Raw genomic sequence first — 26,099 nt, forward strand, 5'->3', positions numbered from 1 at the left:
TCTTGTATGGAATATCAGATGACTGCATCCTAAAATGGAGAGAAATTACAAAGAGAAGACAGACCCACACACACATACACAGAATCCTATGTAACGAGGAGGTTATCCATATTTGTAACAACAACAGCGTTTATTTATATAACACATTTTCATACAAATGATGTAGCTCAAAGTGCGTTACAAGAGGAAGAAAGAAAAATTTATATATGTATAAATTAAAATAAAAATAAGATTAGGCAATACTAAATAACAAAGAATAAAGTAAGGTCCAATGGCCAGGAAGACAGACAAAAAACAAAAACAAAAAAAAAATCACTACATGTCTAATTACACAGATCAACAAAACAAATTCAAGCTTAAACTTTCTGAAGTTTTAAAAATGTTTATGTTTTCCAAATATTGCCAAGTAGTAACCCATCCAAGGAGCAAGGTCAAAACCCAAAAGAAGGGTAACAAACAATGGGGGGTCTTTTGTCACTTTCCTGAGTAACAGACTACTGTGGTAAGACCATGTTCTCTGTTTACTAACTCCATATCTGAATATACTAGGGGGCTCCGCCCCCTGCTCGCTTCGCTCGCCAACCCCTGGTGTTGGGAATGACAAAGAGCGTGATGTATGAATGAGATATAGAATAGTGTGAAGGTGTAGATGATGCAAATAGAAAGCAAACAATAAAGTGTGTGGCACAGTGTAAAGGTTTATTTGAAAATTTCTTTGTACACGCCGTTTAAGTGTAAAAGGTAATTCCAGGTCAGAACTTGTAATGTCAATGAAGATGGTTATTGTTGTGATCAGAGTCAAGTTTGTCAGAGCTTAGAAAGAGTTGTGTCTCTCCAGGAAGTAATGGAATGACTTGGGTATTTATGTTTTCCACATTAATATTTTTTGGACATAATATAGTGCGTTGTGTTAAAAGGGGCATTTGGTCTAATGAGATTGCTGTTCCAAATCTCTCTGTAACTAAGTCGTCGCAGATAAAGGCTTGAGGAATTGTAATAATATGTGGCTGAAGTCCATCTGTATTGGTGAGTGTACCATCTCTCAGTTGTAATAAGCAATTGTTATGATCTGGTTCTGGACATCGTATCTTTTTTACTAACTGTATCTTTTGAAAGTAATGCCAATTGTCTGCGTATTTTAAGGTGCACTGAACAATAGCTGAGTGCATGGCATGTGGAAGAATAGCTAAGCACTGTCTAAAACCTCCTCCTAATAAAAGTACCTTTCCTCCAAAGCGAATATTATTATTCATAAACGTTTGTAGAAGTTTATGAATGGTGTTGAGTAAGTGACTGGATGCCATTGTACATTCATCAATAATTAACATTTTTGCAAGACGGATGTCACGTGCAGTGCCACCGTTAATATTCATAGTGGATACCGATTTGTAGGATCTAATGCAGTTGTTAAAGATTTCACTTTCAGGTACATCGTTAGTTATAAGCTTCTGTAGATATTCAGGATATGAATGTAAAGGAGGCAGTCTAATTTGATCCTTTTGACAACAACGTGTAAATGTTTAACTTGTATTGCCAGTTGTTTCTTCAGGGAAGTGAACTGAATGACAATGATTGCAAATGACATTCATTAATCCGAATGAATTTTCCTGGTGTATGTTTTGCTTGTGCCGTTTGAGAGGCGCGTTGTTGCATGTGTAGTATTTGGGACGTGTTGTTTTGGAGCTGTAATCGATTTGCCTGTGCTGTGTGAGAAGCCCGTTGTAGCCTTCCTTGCCGTTAACGTATGTCTGAGACGGGAGGTGTTTCGTTTTGAATCCGTGCCTGTTGCGATGCAGCACTTTGATTGATAGATTGCGTCATGTGGATCTAGGATGTAGATTTGTGCATATTGGCGTTGTTGATTTGTTTCAGGGTGCACTGTTCCAATGCGATGCAGTATTTGTGCACATATGCGAAAGCAGTATGGGCCATTGCCTTTTGGTGGCCTGATATTTACTCCGGTAGATGCAAAAGCAAATGAACTATTGTAGGATCTAATGCAGTTCATAAAGTTTTTACTTTTAGGTACATTGTTAGTTAGAAGCTTTAGTTGAGCTTTGCGTTTTTGGAGCCGAGACATTTTTTCTTCTAGAAATATGGATAAGTAATAAGGAATATTGCACTCACTGTTAATATGGAGCCTTTTCTGCGGTTGAACAGTTAATAGTGCCTTATTGTAATGAGATCCACCTATGCTGCATAGTGTGAATTGTGTTTGGTCCCGTTATCCGAGCGGTATCGTTTTGTACCTGTGATCGTGAATTCATGACTTGTTTGTTCTTGAGCGTGAGAAATATGGATAAGTAATAAGGAGGATCGCACTCACTGTTAATATGGAGCCTTTTCTGCGGTTGAACGGTTAATAGTGCCTCATTGTAATGAGATCTACCTATGCTGCATATTGTGAACGTGTTGAGATGACGTATGTTTAATACGGACGGTTCATTTAGAAATGGGGCTTTGTGTGTCATTTGTTATTTATGTTTCTGTGGTCGTGGGTCTGAATCGTCGTTTTTATGTGCGTTTCGTGTGCTATGTCCGTAGTCTGTCCCGTTTCGTGTCCAATGGGCTTTGTGTGGTGCTCGCGGCTTCTTTTTTTTGTGTGCTTGTGGCTTGTTGAATCCTCCTCTTTGTGTGCGTTCCGTTTCGTGTGCAATGGGATTAAATCCTCCTCTTTGTGTGTGTCCCGTCCGTTGCTTGTGTGTGTGTGTGTGTGGGGGGGCAGGGGGTTTGCGTGCTCTTTTTTTTTTGTGTGCCAGGGGCTTGTTGAATCGTCCTCTTTGTGTGTGTCCCGTCCGTTGCTTGTGTGTGTGTGTGGGGGGGTGTTTTGCTCGTGCGGCGCTGTGTGCGTCGCCTGCGTTTGACTCCTTTTTTCTGTGCTCACTCCTTTTTTCTGTGGTCTTGGCCGCCTCTCGCGGCGCCTCATTTCTTGGGGCGCCTGCGCAGTACGTCTTTTTGCGGCTACGGCCCATGGCCGGATGTCCCTGCGTCCATCCGGTTTAGCATTCTCGGTTAGTAATATGGATTGTTAAAATGTTTATAGCAAACTAAACCTAGTTGTCATACTCATTTTTTTCAGTTTTCCATGATATGCTCAATGCTATTTCTTAAAATATATTATTTTGTAGTATGTTAAATTTTCATAGTGCCAAGTGCTTTTAGCCTGTTTCCAGGTTGCCCCGTCAGCCCCTTGGACCCTGCAGTATTCAATTCATACCTTTCTGCATGTGTGCTTATGTGCTGCCTTAACTTTTTTGGTATGCCTTGAGTCTTGCAGGCTACAGCCCTTTTAACAGACCCATTGGTTTATTTATTGAGACGGGGGTTTATACTTAAAATGAATCTTGTTAATTTCTTATGTACAATACAATTTAGCACTTTGCCCAATGAACAAAAATGGGAAATTTTTAGATATTCAATTGCACTTCTGTTTAGTATTTGATGTTGATGTTGACATACGTTTTACTATGGTCTGTTTAGTGATTATGGCATTATGTTTATAGATCTTCATTTTTTGTTATTTTTAAGGCATTATTCAGCTGACACTTTATCATCACTGATTCTACTATTATAGTACACTGCGAAAAACTGTACCTCTCCTTTTGCCCCTCAAGTGAGATTTACTGGAGGCAGTCTCCTTTCTTGGCTGCTCTTCAACACCACTGCCATGACTTCAGTCTTCAATGACTCCTTCCATGCGGCTCCAATGATCTTTTTTTGAGACATCCCCTGCCTACACATTCATACTATCAGCTCATCTCACACCACTCATGGGGTTGCAGACATAATGATCTGCATTCATATTTGCCAACTCTGTGAGCTGATTGTGACGATGCGGGTTCGGCTCCATGCTCCCATCTTCTATTAGGGAGCCCTTGAACCCAACACCGTCGGTAATGTCACCGATGAGCTAGACAGTGAGGCAATAACAATGAGCAAGGGGATGGTTTAAAAGTGCTAAGTGCTTTTATTTACAACAAATCCAAAACAGTGTTCAAAGTAAAGTGCTGTGCAGTTCATTCAATAAATAAATAATCCAAAAACATGTGGAGGTTAAAATCAATAAACAAACTCTTCTAAAAACCACGAGGTAAAATAGCACAGGAAGCAATATGTTAAAATCAAAAAGCCCGATGTCTTCTGTTTAGCCTGGCGGCTCCCTTGCTACACCCATCTGGGCTGTTCTACCGGAGAGTTGCCCTACATGCAGCTGACCTTCTCTCTGCCTGCTTCAGCTGTTTGGATCACCTCACCGACCCCTGGCTCTGGTAGGCTCTTCCAGACAGCGACTTGGGTTCCTCAGCGACCGGGGCGCCCACACTGGGGAATACACACCCCAAGTCTTAACTCCTGCTGCCGTCCGCGGCCTTATGCGGAGAGTCATCCATCTTCTGGTCACTTCCGCCCTTCGGAATCAACTCTGCGGGAGCGACCACTACTGCTACTCCTCGGGTGTCGGCCTAACACCCAAGCTACCTGTACAGCTGCTGCACGAGACTGCACTCGCTCGCTCGCTCTCCCGCACCGACTTTCTCTCTCCACTGCTTCCTGCCTCCTCCTACAACCTCTCTTCTACTTCTTTTCTCTCTTTTAACCTGCTCGCGCTTCTCTATATATGCAGAGAGGACATGGCAGCTGCAGCCCATTAGCCACAGGAACGATCACGGATGTGGGCTGTCTCTCACCTGTGCACTTTGGTGAGAAATGCCCACACCGCAGATTGCCCTGCGGCTTGCTTCAGCCACCACGCCCCCTCGCTAAGCCGCGAGCGCGGCGATTATTTATTTAAAACAAAACGGCCTTTGCTGGAAGAGCTGTGGACCCATAACACCACACTGATACAAGTTAAGATCTTTCCTAAGGGTTGCTAGAAGCAAATTGTTAGACCAGACTTAGGAGTTGGGTGCTTTGCTGATGTACACAGTGTGCATGTATGACAACAGCTGTGTTTAGTATGTTATTTGAACATAAACTTGATTAATACACAGCTTTTACCTCTAAAACGTAATTTATTATTACCACTATGGGATCATGGAGATGTTTTTAACAGCTTTTTATCACTTTAGTAGGGTTTTTTGCTTCTTGTTTTAGCTGCATAGGAGCAAGGATTATTGGTGTTTAGCATCACTCTTAAAAGCTTCTAATAGAGTTTTATAATTAAACTATTTCTTGAAGAAACTAATTTTAAGGTTGCTGTTTACGATTAACATGAGCTTGATTGCTTGTGTTTAATTCTATGTATGCCACTGTACTAGTCATTATTGACAATATGGCCCATTCACCAACAAAGAGTTTCTTAGGGAAATATAGGTGTAAAGGAAAGTCCAATTAAGATAAAAACATATACAGATTTAGGTATGGGCAACATGGACAGCTGCCCAGGACAGCACCTTCCTGGGATAGCACAGGACACAAGCACCTAGTCACCTTGAGCAGCGCAGCATAATAACACCAAATTTTAAAATGCTGTGGAGCTTCTGGGACACTTAACCATTGCACCGCTCATGCTGCCTATGTGAATGCTATAATCTGTTATGGGCACCAAATGATGAAAACAGTGCCTCACCACATCTCAGCAGGTGGTAGCAGTAGTAGTAGCAAGAGCATCTTTATCAGTAAATACAGAGGCTTAAAGAGGGCCAGTAGCTATTAAAAAAGTATCGTAGTTTATTTAAAAACTCATATTTAATTTACATTTGGCTCAAACAAGTTTTAATAATGAGGCCAAAACAATATACGTTCTGTATGATGTTGGGACTTTCTGGAAGCAGGCTTTGATAAAGTCTGTTCCCAGGAGGTCCACATTAGCAAGAGATGCCAACTGATCCAGAACCATGAGCTCAGGGTTTGCTGAAATTGAGTAGGAGATGGCTAATGTGCTTAGTAGTAAAGAACTGGCTGATCTTGCCCAATCTGAGCACTACTAAATAGATGTGGAAGGAGACTCCAGACCAGAGAGGTAGAAATCAATCAAAGTTGGACATAAGCATAAAGTAAGAGGTGCACATTGTCCAGTGACATCAACCCCAGAGTTGGAGGTGTCAAACCTTTTTCAGTACCTTGCAGATCTAGACAGTGACTCTAATTACTCATGAGATGAGAAACCCCAACAGGTCACCTGAAAACCAGTCCACAAAAAGAGAGAAGTGGTGATAGTGGATGAGGGGGATTGAGATGCATGCTTGGTCCAAAGACAGAGAACCTTGTATGGTGTGTTACCTTCTGGCTGCACCGTTGGGAAACCTCCCTGTAATACTGTAAATAGAAACTTGGCTGGAGTAGTGATCATTGCGCATATTTGAATGAATGACAGGTAAGGGCAGTCTATAAGTTCTGAAATCCACATTTAAAAAGTAAGATGCAAGCTGAGACCCAGAACTGCCACGATGGTCTTCTCATGGTTGTACCTATGCGATTTGCCAATCCAAATAAGACTAAAGGAATTAGAATGTTTAACACGTGCTTCAAATTTTGGTATAGGGTAGAGTGGAATATAAATATATCTTGATAAAAATTTAAACAAGCTAGTTAAATTAAGTTTGTAGATGATACTGAACTAGGGGAAATGACAGCCAGCCAAGTCATTATAGATGTACCTGGACAGAATTCAGACACTGGCCAGACTTGTGACATACGAAATGTAATATAAATAAATGTAAAGTATTACATGTAGGAAGTTAAAATGTTAAATCTGAATGCACAGTGGTCCATTTGAAACTTAATTGTACGCCTTATGAGAAGGACTCATCACTGACCACATTCAGTGTACAGAGTGTCACACATGTATGTCAGAAGGTTACCCTCTGTGTTCCTCCCCTGTATGTAATTCCAGTGTGGGCCAAAAGGGGGAGCAACCATTAATTATGTTGTCTTCCTTTGCCACTGAGAAATCACTCAGTGAAGTCAACTGACTCTGTCCCTTCCAGTCCAAGGATCATACAAGCCCAGTCACCTGGAAGGAGGCATCACTTATTGACTGGTTGAGTGAAAAGACAGAGCTTATTAATACCTTGATTGAAAGATGCCACTAGAGGCACTATTTCTGTTGTTTAGAATACCAGTGGGTGACTCTTTTGTTTGTTATTGGTGTTTCAATCCATCATTCCTTCGAATGACCACAAGAACTAATTAGGATGTTAAGTTACACAGCTTTGTGTTCAGTACAAGTCAAGGGAAGTTATGCTGAAGCTATATAATGCAGTAGTGAGGCTTCATCTGGAATACAATGTGCAGTGTTGCTGTCCACATTGCAAAAAAAAAAATACATAGCAGCACTAGAAAACATCCAGAGATTAGTTATTAGACTGATTCCATAACTGTGGATTGAAGCCATGTGAAGAGATTGAAGGTGTTTTAGTTGACGTAAATGAAGGTTATAAAACAGCATGATAGAAGTGTTCAGACTTTTAAAATAATTAGTATGATGGACTTAAAATTTTATTGTAGAAATGAGCTCTTTGGCAAGACATAAACTGGTTAAGGGAAACTTTGAATAAGTTTTTAAAAGCATTTCTTCACATAGAGATTCATAGATATAGTACATTTGTGTAGTAGGCACTTTTATTTTCAGCCTAGACTCGACTTTGAGGCGACTACTGTACAAAAATGGTGAAAGAATAGTAAGATTTGGACTGCAATGGAGAAATGATTAAGAGGGGCTTTCCAGCAATTGAAGTCAGCAAACCTGCCAAAGTCTGCATCCTGATAAACCCGAGAAAACAGATCATCAAAACCAGAAAGAAAACCAAATCAAATAGCCAAAAAACATATACGTGTCCCTAGTCTAAAGGGCGTTTCTCTAAATACCCTTTAAACTGCAAACATTTGATCGGTAGTTTCATTCTGATCCAAACTTTGGACTCTGACAGTGCTGCCATCCTTTTATGTTTAATTATAATAATGCCACATACAGTATAATAATGTCAGTAATGATGGGACTAGCAGCAAAAGACTTTCTTGTAAACAACACAACTGCACCTTTGCAAATACACCTAAAAGGACATAACAACTATTGGTAAGAAAACATTGTCACAAAATGATGACATGAAAAACAGTACATGATGACTCTTGGGATCCAAATTTGAGTTGATGTTATTCTGAAAGAGTTAGGTGAATAGAGATTGATAAGCTGTGTTGGGCTGAATGGCCTGTGCTCATCGTATTTGTGGAGAGGCTGGATTTTGCATTTTTTTTCCTTTGTATTTTTTTTGAAGGGTTATGTAATGTAAACATTACTTTTTAATTGACTTGCCTGCACTATCTTCCAGTATGAAATGACAGCTTCAAAATTCAGTCACTTACTGACCTCTCATGACCATCAATGGCTAACTTCTTTGTATTCCTGAGACTACTAGCAAATTCCTATTTATCTCTGGGATTCCCTCCCTAAGTCTATCCATAAAAATTCATCATTGTTTATAGTAAAAATCACACTTCAAATCCCAGGTTTTCTCCTAAACATATTAGTGAACTCTTTCTGTAATGATCTACTTTCCAAATTACATTTTTTAACTACTGTACTAATCCATCTCTACTTTTAACTCATGTCTCCCCTATTCTTAAATCAATGTTACTTTTGAAAGCTTGTCCCTTTGCTTTTCTAAAATTGATCACCACAGAGTTATTTTCTTTAATTTATACTTCAGTTGTTCTCATTTGATTTGTGAATGAATGCTCTTTAAAAGGCACTATACAAATAAAAGGATTGACAGCAATAATTGTTTTACAATTAAAACTTTAGTGTGTGGGTCCTACACATGGTACTCTGCAGAACTGCACATGTATCTTTTACCTTTAATTTTCAGGAAACTTTATGATATCAGCAAGAAGATGTGGAAACATGTTATGTAAAAAGCAATTATCTTCAATAGCCATAGTTAAAACAGGCAGGCAGTCCTTAATAAAACTACCTTTTGATGTAAGAGATAAATTGTTAATGATGTAGTGCTGCATTCAGTTTATGGCTAAGATGTTCATTAAATCTTCGAGATCTTACCATCCTACAATCTTGTTTCTTCTAACTGTACAAAAACATATTGTCAGAGCAAGTAACAAATACGTATGTGCTAAGAAGTGGTTGTGGGCATTGGGAAGTAGGCTGGATGTCCACTTAACAACTTTATCTTATAAAATTTTGAAAATGGATGGCTATATTTGCAGAATATCCCCAAAAACCTACATCAAGCCACAGTGTGCGTAATGGTCATAAAATAGGGCAGTATCGTAAAATGGACTTCACCTGGAAGGTATAAAGGTAGTGCTACTGCACAATTTGTCCTTCTTTCGTCCTTCAGTCACATAAACTTGACATAAACTTGTTATTGCTATTCATTTTAAACTAATACCAAGATTGTCATTTTCATTGCAATGTGACTGATGTAGTTGGCTCTGTACGTGACGAGAGCTTGTAAAACGAAAGAAATCATTTCTTAACTCTCTCTTTATCTTTTCCTTATCTGATTCTGAGCCCATGCTGTTCATTTCCGAGTTAATGCAGGCAACACCATGAATAATGGTGTTTATTTATTTCATGTTTTATTACTGCAACAGCTAGCATGCTCATTTTTACGATGTGGTAGAAAATAATTCATGTCCCATCAATGCAGTGCAGCTGTCTCTCTCTATTGTTCTGGCAAAAGATAGCATCCTTTCTACTGCAATATCATAAAATTATTTGCCTCAATTGTGTTTGCTCTGAATCTTTCACATTGGTAAGACTGGCAGGAATCATTGGTATTGACTTGATTATTAATCAAGGTTTTACTGGAACTGCTGAGATCCATTTAAGTTACGATTACATTTTTTCTCTGGCAAATTGTAATACAATGTCTTAATTATTCTTAGCAGAAGGAATATTTAAAAATTGAATATTGGATTGATAGTTGTAACAAACAGGACAAGGCTGTATTTTATTGCCAAGGTGAGGAAGTGTGATGCAGTGAAAAATGGTTGTTTTTAACCAATCTGATATAGCCGCAGTAGTGCAAGTACGTTTAGTCGATTAGCTCAGGGAAAGGAAACATGTTTGGAATTTTGTGATGTTCGGCCAACTGGCAATATATCATTTGTGATAATGAGCAGTTTAGTCATTGTTTGTATTCAGTGGCAGGCAAGCTTCCTTTCTGTAGGCAATCCATTCTGCACGCTAAAGCTGCAATGCAGCACAGCTAAGAAATTTAAAATGCTTGAACACAAAGAGCATCTAATATAATTAACACAATTCTGATAAGCTGACTGTGGAATAGAATACATTGTATACCAGTATAAAAACTGCAAATCTGAGGATTTCTGAAAAAAGAAATATACTAACTAGAATTTAAGCCATCCTAGTTTTGCTTTAACCTAATTGACCACAACAGTTTTTTTAAGCCCCAAAGGCTGTAAGCTATTCATTGCATGTTGGATGCCTCCGCTGAAAACTGTCCAGTTACCCAACAAATGCCAGGGATATTTTGCTTGGAGTCTAGACAAATGTGGCACAGCAGGTAGTGTTGGTTTTGCACAATGCTGGTTTCACTTCTATGTTGGGATGTCTTCTATACAGAGACTGCACGTTGTTCCTGTAAACTTTTGGATTTTTTTTCCTTAGCCCAGAGATGTGCTACTGTAATGGGGATTTATTTAACTTATTTAATTTCCCTGAAATCTTTCATTTATTTACTAATATTGAATTTAGTATTTTATAATAAAATTGTTTTAAATTATTTTTATTCTCTATATTTTTATATATTGTATATACACTCAGGGCGGCACGGTGGCACAGTGGGTAGTGATGCTGCCTCGCAGTTGGGAGACCTGGGTTCGCTTCCCGGGTCCTCCATGCGTGGAGTTTGCATGTTCTCCCCGTGTCTGCGTGGGTTTCCTCCGGGCGCTCCGGTTTCCTCCCACAGTCCAAAGACATGCAGGTTAGGTGGACTGGCGATTCTAAATTGGCCCTAGTGTGTGCTTGGTGTGTGGGTGTGTTTGTATGTATCCTACGGTGGGTTGGCACCCTGCCCGGGGTTTGTTTCCTGCCTTGCGCCCTGTGTTGGCTGGGACTGGCTCCAGCAGACCCCCATGACCCTGTAGTTAGGATATAGCGGGTTGGATAATGGATGGATGGATATACACTCACTGGCCACTTTATCAAGTACACCTGGTCAACTGCTTGTTAATGTAAATACCTAATCAGCTAATCACATGCCAGCAACTCAATGCATTTAGGCATGTAGACATTATGAAGATGACCTGCTGAGCATCAGAATGAGGATGAGGAAGAAAGGTGATTTAAATGACTTTGAATGTGGCATGGTTGTTGGTGCTAGAAGTATTTCAGAAACTGCTGATCTACTGAGATTTTCATGCACAACCATCTCTAGGGTTTACAGGGAATTGTCAGAAAAAAGGAAAATATTTAGTACCAACTGAGCATCGTTTAAATACCACAGCCTACATGTGTACTGCTGCTGACCATGTCCATCCATTTATTACCACAGCATACCCATATTCTGATGGCTGCTTCCAGCAAGATACAATAACTGGTTTCTTGAACATGACAATGAGTTCACCATAACTCAAATGGCTTCCACAGTCACCAGATCTCAGTCCAACAGAGCACCTTTGGGATGTGGTGGAATGGAAGATTCATGTCATGGATGTGCAGCCGACAAATCTGCAGCAACTGTGTAATGCTATCATGTCAATATGTACCAGAATCCCCGAGGACTGTTTAAAGCACCTTGTTGACTCTATGCCACAAAGAATTATGGCAGTTCCGAAGACAAAAGTGGGTCCAACCCGGTACTAGCAAGGTGTACCTAATATAATAGCAGGTGAGTGTATATTATTGACCTTTGATCCTGTCTTATGACTTTCAGCCTTTGCATGACTCTCCCCAGTCGCAGTTAGTCTGGCTAGAGAGAGGTACTTAAAGTGTGAGGTCCCGTTCTGGTTATTTTTCTGTTGTGTAAAATTAATGAATAGGGTAATATATATATATATATATATATATATATATATATATATATATATATATATATATATACATATACTTTTTTTTCTTTATTATATTAATTTGGCCTGAAACATTTTCAATCTTTTTCTTTTATATGTCATGCTAGTGCAGCAGGGATATATATGATCAGAGGCTGATGATGTGTTTTTTTTGGTAACTGTAATTTTATATAACACCTCAGTTGCGCTTAATCTGATTGGAGAGAATAGGGATATATCTGATGGAAGGCTGATGATGTGTTTATTTTTCTATTTTATCCTATTCAGATCTCTCACTAAATACAAAACACAGGGTAGCAGCCGTGTCTCAGACACAGTGGCAGAGCGAGGACCGGCTACATTACTGGCTTGAATAGTATTTTCACAATGGTTGGATCTGACACAGGATAAAGTAAAGGGGTGTCCAGCTCCGATCCTGGAGGGCCACAGTGTATGCAGATTTTTATTCTAACAATTTTCGCGATTAGTGATCAGTTTTTGAGTCTAATTAACTTCTTTTGTCTTAATTGTAATTGATTTGCTATTTAAGATTTGGACTTGTTACTTAACAGACAAACAATATTGAGATACAAGCCAACACATGACCACCTATCCTGTGTGCATCATACAATATCCGAAAATAAAGAAAGGTAAAGGTGTCAGTAATGTTAACCTACTCAGGTCCACAAAATGTTTTGACTGTGCTCTTAGACAAAAGAAAATCAACCAGTTCCAAAATGTCTGCTGTGGCAGAATGACAGCTCCAACGAGAAATGGAATTAACTAACAGGTTTATTTAACAACAAGAAATTGACCCTAATTAAGAAACTGGCTAGAGTGAATTTGATTGGAGTTTCAGCTGGTCATCTCTTGGCTCACATCACATCTCATTTTGTTCAATTAAAATGAAGGGAAAAGAAGTCAATTAACAGCAAAAATTGGTCACTGATGAAGAAAGTGGCAGGAAAGAAAACCTGCAGCCACAACAGCCCTCCAGGATCGGAGAGGGAAACCCTGAATAGAGTATGGATGAGTGTGCAATCTGATAAACTGATATCTTAAAAATTATTTAGGTACACAGTGTGACTTATAAATATTAATCTTAATGTATGTTTATATAGTTTAGTTACCATTTTCAAGCAGACTGTAAACTGAAGGCTGCCATAAACAGTTGAACCAGTGCTGAACTAGTTAAGTGAATACTTATCATGTAATGTTGTAAGTTTGTTGTTTAATCAAATTTTATTTTTGAAAAAGTTAGATGTGTCACTCTATTATACACATGCATATCTAGTTTTAATATTGCACATATTTCCACTAGCACCCATGGCATTATAACTGAATCATATTCTATTCTATAATAACATTTCTCCATGCAATAATTATAGCAATAAGGATTTTTAAACTCACTCCTGAAGTTAATTCATATTTCCAATTGATTGGGGAATAGTTTTTTTTTCATCATGAGGAACACCTCTCTTAAGAGTCCAGTAGTAGCCAGCCAGCAGACCGTGGCTCCACTTGTCTTCTGACGCTTTACCAGATTTGAAATTTCCGGGTGAAATTGTTCACAGTGCTTGTTACTGGCTGCATCCCTTTTGCCAGGGTAAACATCCAAGTGACAGTTTAAGAAATTAACTTTCAAAGACATGTTACTTCTCATAACTTGGTACCATTTCTGGAGATTTCTCACTATTTCCCAAACGCTTCCTGCATTTTGATTCTTCGAAACATTTTTGCAGATGTTTCTAATTGATTGCCATGCAGCCCTTTTTAAATTCACTTAACTGTTCATCCGATTTTTTTATCTTTTATCAATTTATTGAGGACACAAATACCTTCATTAATCTTAGCATCACTATTCCCTCCAAATTATTTCTCAAGTAAATCAATCCAGTTCTTGTTTTATCCTATTTATTTTAACAAAAGTCCAAGTTTGATGTGCAAAGGTGGGGAGTAAACCTTTTCAGGGTCAACAAGTAGGCTGTTTACCACATTCTTTTTTACTGGAGCAAGTAAGGTATGTTTTGGCCACTCTTTCTGAATGTAATGGTTTTTATGCAATGATTTTCACATCTCCATAGATAGTCCACTTATATTTTTCATGCTAGACCTTTTCCAAAGAATCTTAATGTTCTCATATGACTCTTTAATGTTATTAGCATAGGCAATAGGATTTTGTACTATGCTATGAATTCCCATAATCACACTATTTTGGGAAAGTATGATCATGCAGTTGTTAGCACTGCTGTCTTGCAGGTCCAGCATCCTAAGCTTCAATGTTGCACTTGTTCACCATCTATCAAGACTTTGACTGTTTCTCCTGTGTCTGAGAGGGGTCCATCCCAGATACATAGGTTTTCATCCCACATTTCAAAGACATGCATGTTAGATTAACTGTCAATTCAGTTGTCCCATTCAGGGTTGATTTCTTCCCATGTGCCAGGTGCTGCATGGATAGCGTACAGACCTCTTGGGCCATGAATTGGATTTAGCAGGTTTGAGAATGTTATATTCAACATTATTTTAATCATAATTTTCTATTAATTTAGTTATACATTTTTGTGATAGTGCTTTCAAATTAACTACGGTTGCATGCAAAAATTTGGGCACAGTCACTTAAAGTGTCTTTTACTGTAAATAGTTAAGTGAGCAGAAGATGAACTGATCACCAAAAGGCATCAGGTTAAAGATGACACATTTCTTCAATATTTTAAGTAAGATTACATTTTCGTTTTCCATCATTCACAGGTACAAAATACCAATAGAAATGAAAATGGCCTGAAGCAAACATTTGGACACCTGATATGGTTAATGCTTTGTAACACCCCCTTTGGCAAGTGTCACAGCTTGTAAACGCTTTTTATACCCAGCTGAGTCCTTCAGTTCTTACTTGGGGTATTTTTGCCCATTCCTCCTTGCAAATGGCTTCTAATTCTGCAAGATTCTTGGGCTGTCTTACATGCACTACTCTTTCGAGATCTATCCAGAAATTTCAATGATGTTTAGGTCAGGGGGACCTGGGGGACAGTCAGGGGACTGTGAGAGCCATGGCAAGACTGTCAGCTTGCACCTCTTAAAGTATTCCATTATAAATTTTGAGGTGTGTTTCGGATGTTTATCTTGGTGTGGGACCCATCCTCTTTTTAAGTTCAACTTTTTCACAGATGGTGTGATGTTTTCTTCCACAATTTGCTGGTATTATTTGAATCCTTTCTCCTTTCGAGGGCAGCTCGATCAGCTGAGTCAAACGCTTTGCGAAAGGTTGCAAAGAAACTCTGCCGATATTCATTTGCGCTCTATGAGAACCCTCAGTGCCAGGATGTAGTCAATGGTAGACCTCTTAGGCATAAAACCAGACTGTTCCGGTCGCTGGTAGGTGAGCAAGTGATCACGGATCCTATTGAGGATGACCCTAACAAGGGCCTTACCCAGCACCGAGAGCAGTGTTATCACCCTGTAGTTGCTGCAATCCAGGCGACCACCCTTCCCTTTCCAGACAGGGACGACAAGTCCCATTTTCCAGTCAGTTGGGATGATGCCAGTCTCCCAAATGGAAGCAAAGATTGCTTGCAATGCCAGGAGGACAGCCTTACCACCAGCCTGGAGAAGTTCTCCCCGGATACCACAGATCCCTGCAGCCTTTCTCCCCTTCAGCTGGTTCACCACCTGTGCAATCTCAGTGAGATTGGGTGGTTCACAGCTAATTGGAGGATCAGCCTCAAGAACCATGGACCCAGAGATATCCAACGTCCTAGCCAGAGGATCAGCTTTAAACAACTGCTCAAAGTAGTCAGCCCAGCGGGTCACAACTGCAGTGTCATCCGTAAGGACCGTTCCATCAGCTGCCCTGACTGCGACTCTCTGAGGAACAGATTCAGATGTGCGTAATGCTTCGATTCCTCTGTAAGCAGGACGTGGGTCGCTAGACCACAGATGGTGTGTCACTTGCTCACAGATTCCTCTAACAAACGCCTCTTTATCTGCCCTCAGAGCCCTCGCAGCCGTCCTTCTCAGTTCCCGGTACAGACCAGAGTTGCCATTGAGCCGTGCGCTGTGACTTCTCTCGATGATACCCAGGGTGCCCTGCGAGATTAAACACCTCCTTCTGGGAACACCGGTAACATCAACACAACCCTCAGTAACCTTCAGGGTCTTGTCACAGAAGGTCTCCCACATCACATTAGGATCGGGAGTCGTACCCAAATCTGAAAGTTGCTCACACAAACTGCGTGCAAACTCATTAGAAACAGCCTGGTCTTGGAGTCTGACCAAGTCCAGGCTCATTTTCCTAGCAGGGGGTAACCTGCTGGACCTAAGCTGGATCCTAAGACTGGTCAGAATTCACAAACTGGGCACTTTTGTAGACCCTGCAGTTTTGAAAGAGCCTCTAGCGTCTGCCCACGAGGATGTGATCAATCTCCTTCACCGCACCACCAGTATTGGAGTACCAAGTCCACCGATGCGGTTCAGGGCGCTGGAACCAGGATCCAGCGATTCACAGCCCCTGACCTTTTGCAAAGTCAAGGAGCATGGAGCCACTTTCACCACAGTCACCAGACCCATGGGGACCGAGACAATCCTCATAGCCAGTCCTGTCAGTGCCAGTGACTGCATTGAAGTCGCCAATGACCAAAGGAGTGTCACCCCATGGGCACCCATCAACCACCGAGTGAAGCTGCAAATAAAATGTCTCCCTCACCGAGACATCACTCACCGTGGTTGGAGCATACACTGAGACAACAGACAAGGCACCCAGAGTCCCATAATACGCTCGTTGAAAGGAGTGACATCGGACACCATCGAAAGAAGCCAATCCGCTACAGCAACAGCTACTCCCTGAGTATGACAGCCATCAGACTGACCAGACCAATAAAAGGTGTATCCACCTATAGAGATCTGGCTAGTCCCCGGTCTGTGCACCTCAGAGAGTGCCGCCACTGAAATGCGGAGTTTACACAGCTCCTTTGACAGCAGAGGAAGATGATCATCTTGCCGGAGAGACAAGACGTTCCATGTGCCCACCCGTATGGGCCGCCTCAAATTGGGACCCGAGTGCTGCCGTGCAGTAGGCGACGCCTCAGCACCATACCAGTTCCGATCCCCAACAGACCTGACCCTATTGGCTCTCCAATGGTTTTGACTCTTCCGGGGATGGGGCTCCCGAGGGCTTTCCCCCATCCCGTTCATGATGCGAGCAGCCTTCCTATGGGAGGCTGCAGCAGAGCTACTCCCGTGGAGAGCAAAATGGAGTCCTTTCTGTAGTCTCGGAGCTTTGTGAAGTTTTTTTTTTTACAGTGGCCGGAGTGCTAATCCTACCACCAACCCCCATGATTTCCCTGCAAGTTGAAAGACCGCTTGCAGGGCCGGATGCAGTTTAACGTCATACCCAGGACAAATTTTTTTTTTATCCCTTGATCTTGGTAAAGTCACATTATTCATAGAACAAACTAATGTGAGTCTGGATGTTTCGCAAAAATGTTCATTTTTCACTTTTTCACTGTACTTATTATTGCTATTTATATCAGGTGTATTCTCTAGAGGGTCACGTGGACAGCAGAGCCTAAAATTCATTCTCCTTGAATGTGCTGAGACAAGAGTATCTTTAAAGACACCAATTTTGGTTACATTTGCTGGATGTTTTCCAACAAAAAGTACCTTTTCTCTTTCTGCAGAAGGACAGGTGAGATAAGGGTAATTTATCTAACTTGATATATTTACGAACATCGCTACATTTACATCTCGAAATGTCCATTATATTCCTGGGACTGCTTCCAACAAACATTATCTTACTGTTTGTCTATCTGGAATGACAGGGTAACACCACTTTATGTAATTTCATAAATTTAGCAACACATCTGCATTTACATTTTAAAAGGAACATTAAACAGATGTTCTTTGTAAAGTTTCAAACTGAGAACATGTACCAGTCTTAACACTCATCAGAAAACAAAGTAAAAAAATGAAGGAAAAACTAAATTTGCCAGCAAGGCTGAAATTTAAATAAGGCAGGAGAAGAAGCAAATGACAGATTGTCAGTGAATGTCCTCTCAATTCCCATCATCCTTGACAAAAGTGATTTTTAGTTTCTTTTACTGGACGGCATGGTGACACAGTGTTCAGTGATGCTGATTTATGGCTCTAGGGACCCAATGTCTGTGTCTCCATGTCTGCAAGTGTTATTTCTTGAAAGTCTAGGTTCCACTCACACCCCATACATGTGTACATTATCAATACACCAGCACTGTATGAAAAAACTGTGGATGTATGCAATTGTAAACTGAAGGCTATTTCCTGTCTACAATCCATTACTACCAGATTAGCATTGCAATTAGCCTAAAAAACAGGGTACACTACAAATCTCTTATAATCCCTTACTTCTAAGCAGTACAAGCTACTTCCAAACATTTTTCTGACGCTTAAGATCTTTGTTACAAAACAATTAATATAATGCATTGTATACAGTTTACACATTTTTAATGTTGACAAAAGCTTATTAGAATTAATTTAATTTTCTTACTTGTGCAGCAGCACTATTTAATTGGAGTGCAATTCTCAGCAAACCTGGGCAGCTTTGGATTTGCCGTGGGGGTTGCTGGGTGGAACAAAATGAGGCACTACTCTTAAAAAGGAGCCGTAAGACACCAGGAAAAATCACAATCATCTGATGCATTTACCCCACAACTGGATAACAAATACTGTACTGTCACCAGTAAACTGTTGGAGTACACTTTTTTCTGGATTTATCTTTTTGTCTTGTGCCTGCTTGTTTGTGTGATTTTGTATAGGCTGGAATTTGTCTTCATCTGCCGAGTACTCCCAATCACTACCTTTAGGTAACAACTGTTACAAAACAAAGGACAGCACTTTTCATAACATTCATGAGAATGTCCACTTGGGATCTCAGTTCATTTTCCACCATCATTTACATATGTTGTAGGACTGTATTTGAACTTTGTCATAAGTGTTAATCATTCATCATGTAAAACTTAGTGTTTCATTGGGTTTCACTTGTATCTGTGTTAAGCTACTTAATTATTGCTGGTGGGGTTATTCGGGTGGGTTTATGCAGGCACTCTGTTTTATTTTGATATTGTTAAGAATATACATTCACTAACATTTAATATTTTTCTTTCAGGGTTTTGTGTATATGTTTGTATTTGAGCGTGTGTGTACTGAGTCAAGATTGGATGCGTTCCTGACAAAAAAATCATTGTGTTACAGACATTGAGAATCTAAGCACCTTGCGGCCACTACAGTTTACTGAGAAGCATCTTTTGAGGGGAAAATAGTATAAGATACCAGAAATTCATGGGGGATCTTAAAAACTGGGCTAATGTTTTGAAAATGCAACTCGGTGTAGACAAATGGAACATTAATCCTAAACAGTAGAGCGCTGCCCTGGGATTATTCATGTCTTGTTCCCAATGATTGCTGGGACAGACTCCAGCTGCCCCATGATTCAACCCTGGATAAGCAGATTTAGAAAATGGATAATTAATAAATGGTTAGTAGGTAAGTGTTATGTCATTGTTTGGCATCTTATATATAAACGTCTACACATGGAAGTGTGTGTGTCTGTCTGTCTGGCCCGGAAGTGCGAGGCTACAGCATGAAGCTCAAAGAGCTGGCAAGGCAGCCCCAAGTTAACAAGTTGGAAGAAGAAAGAAGTACTAGGCTACAGCATGAAGCTGAAAGAAAGCAACTCCGTCACCAAAATAAAACCACCGAAGAAAGACAAACGAGAGAAACTTGCTTAGCCGCTGCTAGACAAGAGGGGCAAGTACATCCGCAAAACGAAACCGCCGACTCTGCATTTCAGTTTTTTTTCTGACGATTTCAATAGTTTCTAGGAGCCCGGTCTTTTTACAGCATGGGCTTACACAGCTAGTTTACTATAAAATGCTAAGTGAGACTCAATAACACTGATTCAAAACAAGCTACACTATATTATTCTATTAAGCTTTTTACCTGATACAATTTGTATCTTAACTGCAAGGTAAGCATTTACAAAGAAGACAACCAAGAAAAAAAACATTTCCAATAATGTTCTACACATTATTATAAGACAAAAATATTTGACATTAAATGAGATTAAGATTTTAATTGTGGGAACTTTTTGTAATCAATTTGACTTTTAATTATTCTATTAATAAGAGCGCTCTGTGCTATTATAAAATCATTACTCTTTGTGGAAACTAATGTTTTCTGGTAAGAAAGAAAATACTTGGGAATTGCATACTCTTACTTCAATCCTTCCACTCATTTTCTAACTCTTATCCTGGTGCAGGATGCAGGTGCAGCAGTTTAAGCAAAAATGCCAAGATGTCCCTTTTCCCTGTCACATCTTCCTACTCCTCCAAGGGATACTGAGGCTTTCCCAGGCCAGCTGGGAGCTATATTAAAACTAAAACTCACACATAAGTTAACTAGTATACCCAAACTCCTTTATAGAATATTCTTTTACTCAATTAAATAATACAGGTTTTTCTCCTCTTCATGTGGGTTTTCTCCCAAAGATATGCTTATTAGATTAACTGCTGACCTTAAACTCAACCCAGTAGAGTCAGTATGTGTGGGTGCGTGTATGCGTATGTGTGTGCACCAGTGGAGTACTGGTGTCCATTAAAGATTGGTTCCTGCATTGAATCTAATGATAGGATGGTCTCCATGTAATATACAATGAAATGAGCAAAAATTAAGCAGGTATATTTGTATTGGACTAAGGACTTAAAACACTCGATACTCGATTGATGATTCATGAAATACAATACAATTTAATTTTGTATAGCCCAAAATCACATAAGAAGTGCAGCAATGGGCTTTAACAGGCCCTGCCTCTTGACAGCCTCCCAGCCTTGACCTTCTAAGAAGACAAGGAAAAACTCCCAAAAAAACCCTTGTTGGGAAAAAATGGAAGAAACCTTGGGAAAGGCAGTTCAAAGAGAGACCCCTTTCCAGGTAGGTTGGGCGTGCAGTGGGTGTCAAAAAGAAGGGGGTCAATAGAATACACAGAACAGAGCAAATCCTCAATACAGTATAAAAATGTTACAAGTACGGAGCAGAATTTAACAGTAGATGATATCACATAATATGATAATATGATTTGGATTTGTTTAGAGTTCTTTACACTCATGAAATACTGCTGGGTAAGATGAATTCCAGTTATTGCTGGTTCATAGCGATGGGATAACTAGGATATGGCAAAAATCTCAACAGCTTATAGGCTGATGCTGTCATGTGCCAACAATTCAAGAGGATGGAGAAGGAAGTGTAATAGTGTGGTGTGTATATTAAACTTACATACTCGACTCTGCAACAGTATACTACAGTATATTCTGTTACATCTGAATACCACAGAACATAACATACATCACTGCGGATTAGATCAGTCCGTCTTGAGTGACAATGTCTTTGCCTGAAATGTACTTTTTTGGAAGAATAATTTTCTTTGGCACAAAGGTTGGAAAGTTCAGTAATGCCTCCCTTAACATGGCAGTGAATTAAATTTAATGTAGGCCTACCCAATAATTATCTAAACAAATCAAACTTCATTGGAATGAAATGAAGCAAGATTTTAAATGCAAGGAATCTGCAACAGGTAAAAAGCAATGATAATGGAACCCAGTGGAGTCAAAGCTCTTGAATAGGAAACAACGACTCACTACAAGATGGAGTTACATAATAAAATGGCTGCCCAGTGTAGTGAATGGTGTATTAATTTACAAATAAGACAAGCATATACCAAAATAAAAACCCATAAACAATAAGATTGGGTGCATCTGTTACAGTGCCAGCTCCAGCTTTTTTGCTGCCCTTGGCAAAAGTGAAAATGTCATACCCAAACCATTGAGTCTTGAAGGAGATTGCAAAATTATGTATAGCAGATTGAAGAGCAGGGAAAAAGTCCCCCTTGGAGATTCTCACAAATTGTACGTTGATGTTGGATCAAACAGCGAAGGCAGTGTGTGACAGGGAAAATCAGGGGTTGGGTTCCAAAGATAACCCAAAGCCACCCCTTCCAATGCCATCAGCTATGTCTATTCTAGTTGACAAAACGATGCTCCCCAAAAACTTTGCCACCCTAGTTCATCTATGTGGTAGAGCCAGCCCTGATCTATAAGCAGTTATTTTATGGCTGGTAAGTAGTAAGTAGAGTTTATATTTTGTTTATTATTTTGTATTTGACCATACTGAAGCCTGTCTTAATTTAAAATTTAGCAATAGTGATTATAGTTTTTTTTTCACAATTAAATGTTGCATATAGAGAATCACAGTACTCATTTTTCCTTGTACAGGGAAAAGGTACAAGGTACAGAAAAAGAAATATTTAATGTTAGTTCATATTTTTAATACAAACTAAGCACAATATATTAAAAATACTTAGATGTGTATTTACTTTATTGATTTAATTTTACTCTGAGAATAATGTGGGCTTGTTGGGAATAAAAATCTTAAATTGGTTCATAATTCTTTTTCTTTTTCTCCACAGTGGCAGGTTTAAGCTTTTCCACAATTTTAATAGGCCCCTGTTGATTTATGCAGTACAGTTCCACAGTGATTTGCCAAAAAGCTGACTTGTGCTTTCAGGTGTTCACCAATAGGTTCTTTACTTTTCTTTAATTGATCACTGTTGCATTGTCTTTGCAAAAATATACATTTTGTCTTGGATTACATACAATTTTAGTTAATTCTTTCTGTTTTTTAACTATATTTATAATTAAAATACCTTTATCCTGCATATAAAATGAAACTACTAGAATGAATGCAAAAATGAGTAATGGTTATTTTATCAGCCTGGGGTCTTGTGCACTGAAATTCAACATGACAGTTACAATAGAAGAGCTTGTTATCTTAATTCGCTTTCCCATATTCAGAAAAGACTGATTTTTCAACCCTGCATTATTATTAATGTGTCAGTGCAGGGTTTCTTTTACCTCATAGATAACCTGCTTGTGTCTTCTTTACTCCATTTACAAATACAAAGCTCTGAAGTGATCACAAACACAGCTTTGCATTCTAATTGTCATGATGCTGTCGTTGTGCTTTACCAAAATCTCTTACGACTCTGACTTGTAATAAGGTTGCATTTTACTTATCTGATTTGCTTGCTAATGTAAAAGAATTTCGCTTGGAGAAAATATTCTTATTTTATTACAATTATCATTAAAGCTATTGACTCTCTATCAAAACAATTTCCAAGTGAAGTTTAAAACTAACAGAAATAAGCAACTGCTAGTTCCTGACATGTTCAGAAACTAAACCAAATGACACAATCAAGCAGATCTGCCAAACAACTATTAAATAATTGGAGCTTTACCAAGTTTTAGTGATCAGTTTAAGCAAATATGGACCACCACAACAGTGCTAGAAAAGATAAATACTGAAATTCTGGGGAAAAAATATTCAAAATGAATAAACCAACTTTTTGTGTTTGATTTGCTAATGTATAAATATTCACTATACTAATAATGCCACAGTATAAATTATTTCTGTGCAGCTGGATTCCAAATTGGCCCTAGTGTGTGCTTAGTGTGTGGGTGTGTGTGTGTGTGTGTGTGTGCACGCCCTGCGATGGGCTGGCGCCCTGTCCGGGGTTTGTTTCCTGCCTGGCGCCCTGTGTTGGCTGGGACTGGCTCCAGCAGACCCCCGTGGCCCTGTAGTTAGGATATAGCGGGTTGGATAATGGATGGATGGATGGATGTGCAGCTGGAAAAATAATACAGCTTTAATACTCTATGAATTGACCGCTTTCATTGTTATAAAAATGTATTCTAATATCACTATTACAATACCCAATCTAAGCTTTTGCTTTGATTTGTCAATTAAAAGAAGTGGTTAAAATATCTGTATAAATAATAATTGAAAAAGTATAAGCCCATGAAAAAATAAGGTTCAAAAGACTCACGCATGACAAAGATTAATGCATTTTATTGTCATGATTCAAAGAGGTCTAATAAATGTACTGTAGATTGTTGCTGATAAACTATAGCATAAGTACAAGGTTGAATGCTTCACTTAATATATCTATACTGATTCAGGTTTTATGTTGTTATTTTCCACTTCACATTCTGAAAAATGTAGTCTTGTTCAAAATGTGCACTACATGGTAACAGTAATTTGTCTAGGTGCATTGGAGTTAAAATGTAAATGATTCTGTTCTGAATGTTGGCATTCATTAATTTGAAAGATTATTTACTGCATTTGGGGGTTGCAGGAGCCATGGTTATGTAATAGGATGTCCTAGTTTTACTCCGTTTGGTTATAAAGTTGTAGCTATCAAGGGGGATTTACCTATGGAGGCGTGAGAAAATAAAGCCAATCCATTATTGTTAGACACATCAACTACTGCACCGTGCCCCCATGCAACAAAGAAGCAGTAATGGAGGAATTAAGTCATCAATACACTGAGACACAGGCTCAAGCTCATGTGCCGATTTCAGCACCTTGCAGTTTACCAGTTTGAATCATTTCAGGACAACCCCATAACCTGGACAAGACACAATAAAATCCCACTGGAATAAACATGAGCTTTTTCTCTGACAGCCCTCTCAATCAGCCTGGCCCTTCTGTTTCATACATGTTTCTGTTACTTCTGCAGAAGTACTTGTTTCATTTAACAAAAATAACAGTACATAAAGCTGAGAGAAATCATGAACAAATGTACTATTAATTTTAAAAAAGGGGATTTTTAAATACCATTGTTATAATTTAATTAGATCTGCTCTGAGCACCCTCAATGAGAATACAGATTTGAAACTACAGACCATTTTATAAATATAATCCTTGACATTTAAGAAAAGAAATAAATTGAGATGCCACATATTCAAAATGACAGATCTGAATTCAATTACTCTTTCCCTCATGCTGACATTTTTCCATCTACCAGCTGGAGGAGCCAAGAACTCAAGATTGGCTGCATAGGTATAAGCAAATTTGAAAAAATATCTTAAACATGCACACAGTTACTGATTTAATATTGAGTGCTAAACTCCACTAATATTAACCTGCAATCCCATGATAAAATAAGGTATCCTATACAGATGGCAAGTCTTGCTGGAGACTTTTATAGTCCTACTTTAAATTAAGTTATTTGTGTATCAAGTTTAATTAAGGTACCAAAGGAATTAATCAGCTGAGTGATGTTTGTGTGTGTAATAGAAAATCACTGCATGGGGAATTGTGGTTAAATGCATTAATTTTTTTTTTTTTTTTTATAAATTAATCATCCAGAGGCAGGTATCAGTGCAGAGTGTGGTCTACGTGCAAAAACTGTTCTAAATGATAACTCAATGACTTCCAGAAAATAAAGTTAAGATTATTAAATTGAAACTAATTATAAGTAAAACAAAGAAAAGGGACACAGATATATACTGTATGGATATACAGTAATGAGGAAAATATTATAAAAAGGCAATATTATAAAACTATAAACACTGGACTTCCTCCCATATCCCAAAAAATTGTGTTTTCAAATGACCTGCTGGGGAGTCAGAGTGCAGGGTCAGCCATTGTACAGCATCTCTGGAGCAATTTTCAGTTTAAGGGTCTTGCTCAAGGGGCCAATGGAATGGGATCCCTTCTGGCACTAACGGGATTTGAACCATCAACCTTCCAGATACCAGCACAGATCCTTAGGCACAGAGCCACCACTCCACCTACGTTAATGTTAAATTAACTGGAAATTTCAAATTGATCCTGTATGAATGTGAGTGTGGCTATGTACGTGAGTTAGTCCTTTTAATGGGTAATTAATAATAATTTTTTGCATTTATATAGCGCTTTTCTCACTACTCAAAGTGCTTAGCAATTGCAGGTTAAGGGCCTTGCTTAAGGGCCCAACAGAGCAGAGTCCCTTTTGGCATTTACGGGATTCGAACCGGCAACCTTCCGATTGCCAGTGCAGATCCCCAGCCTCAGAGCCACCACTCCGCCTCAGGTTCCTGTCTTGAACCTGATAATGCCAGAACAGCCCAAGGAGTTGAACTGGATTAATAGAATTTCAGAATTTTATGTTAAGTATTGAAACATCTGCCTATTTATGAATTTCAAATATAATTACTGGGGTGTACAGTGGCACAGTAGTTAGCACAGCTGCCTCACAGATCTAGTGTTACTGAGTTAATTTC

The 26,099-nt window shown here is 39.2% G+C and overlaps 1 protein-coding gene across 1 annotated transcript in view; it reads right to left on the reverse strand.

The window, feature by feature from the left end:
• glra1 (glycine receptor, alpha 1) overlaps positions 1-26,099 on the reverse strand; it is a 167,245-nt gene that overhangs the window by 9,142 nt on the left and 132,004 nt on the right. The gene's annotated exons all lie outside the window — the stretch shown is intronic.

This window comes from Erpetoichthys calabaricus, chromosome 11 (assembly GCF_900747795.2).
Source record: "Erpetoichthys calabaricus chromosome 11, fErpCal1.3, whole genome shotgun sequence".
In the NCBI taxonomy this organism is placed as follows: Eukaryota; Metazoa; Chordata; class Cladistia; order Polypteriformes; family Polypteridae; genus Erpetoichthys; species Erpetoichthys calabaricus.